Source organism: Gavialis gangeticus, unplaced genomic scaffold (assembly GCF_001723915.1).
Source record: "Gavialis gangeticus isolate Ggan-Ray unplaced genomic scaffold, GavGan_comp1, whole genome shotgun sequence".
Classification (NCBI taxonomy): domain Eukaryota; kingdom Metazoa; phylum Chordata; order Crocodylia; family Gavialidae; genus Gavialis; species Gavialis gangeticus.
Window position 1 is genome coordinate 7926835 of NW_017729018.1, and position 1372 is coordinate 7928206.

Consider the following 1372-nt stretch of genomic DNA (forward strand, 5'->3'; position numbering starts at 1 on the left):
ACAGAAGTTTTCTCTGTCTCGAGTTATGTTTTCTCCCCTGTTTTGAGATAAAAGGATGGGGGGGGTTAAAAAAAATCAGTTCATCGAACTGCCACCTTCCCCCTTCCTTTTCGTCCATCCGCCACTTCGCTAACTTTCCCCCTCCGCTCCCAGAGGTGTCTCTTCAACTTGTTCTGACTTTAAAAGCGATTAAATTTAACTTCTTTTCAAAGCAAATTTAAAAAAAAATCCGCTCCTGGACTCCGCGCGGCTGTTTCTTCACCCCCGGGTTATGCAGAGACGGTTTGCTGTTGCAGGGTTTGGCACCTCTGATGAGAATTTGGGGTTTGCTGTTTTTTCTGTAGCCGGGCTGTCGGGTTTGGCTCCGACCGGCGGTGTCCCCGGCACAGACGAGTCGTGGGTACGTAGCACGGGCCAAGCGACCCCGTCCTGCAGTTTCTTTTCATGTTGCGAGTTTCTGGACACATGGTGTGAATGCAAATGGAAACGGGGAGAGGAAGATGGGAGCTGGTTCTTAGCTCCTTCTTAAAGAAACCTGCCTCTGCTTTGCTTCCCTCATCCCCTGTCCCCCCCCCTTTTCAGCACATCCTCAGCTAGGAAAAGCAGGTTGGTTTCCAGCTGCCATTGATTTCACTGACTTCTCCAGAGCCATCGTGTCCTGCTCCATTCGCTGGCAGTCCCAGACTAGTCACTTCTGGAAGTCGAAATAGGACTTCGGGAAGCACGCGCTCGCTGTCCTTGACTTGGCTTCTGCGGTTTGTTGTGATGAACGAAGCCTGGCGCGGTACAAAAAGCATCTTCGGTTAAATTTGGGACTTTATCCATGTGTCTATTTGAGTGCCAGTTTCTATTCCATTTTTGTAATCGGTGATTTGGGTGCTGCTTTTTCACGAAGGGAGCGAGCTCTTCTTTGTGTATAATATCAAGGACTGAACTGAATTACTAACGTGGAACAAACTAACTAGAGTCCCTTTTTGCTCTTGGAAGATCCTCAGTCAGATCCTTGACATCATTGTATTCATTCTGATTTGACCCTTTTTTTTTTAATTGCTAACTTTTCAGCTCGTTAACTGGTTGAGAATCCTTTGCTATGGGTGTGTAATAATCGCCACTCAAAATAGCTACTTATCTAAAGGAAAGATGCTCTTGGGTATAAGGCACTAGACTTAGACTGTGAAGATCGGGTTCGATTTCTGGCTTTGGTGGGTGCTTTTTGTGTTACTTTGAAGTTAGTGATGCCAAGAGCCTGAAATCTGGCCACTCATAACAGGGGGCAGATAGATAAAAGTTGTCATCACCCAGCAGCTCCCGTTCTGATAACTGCTGAGTCTGGAAAATCTGGAGCTGATGTGTCTCTCTCTCCAACCCCCCC

The 1372-nt window shown here is 47.2% G+C and overlaps 1 protein-coding gene across 5 annotated transcripts in view; it reads left to right on the forward strand.

Moving 5' to 3' along the window:
• The window catches only part of RFX2 (regulatory factor X2), a 98892-nt gene that overhangs the window by 468 nt on the left and 97052 nt on the right, over positions 1-1372 (forward strand). The window lies entirely within an intron of this gene.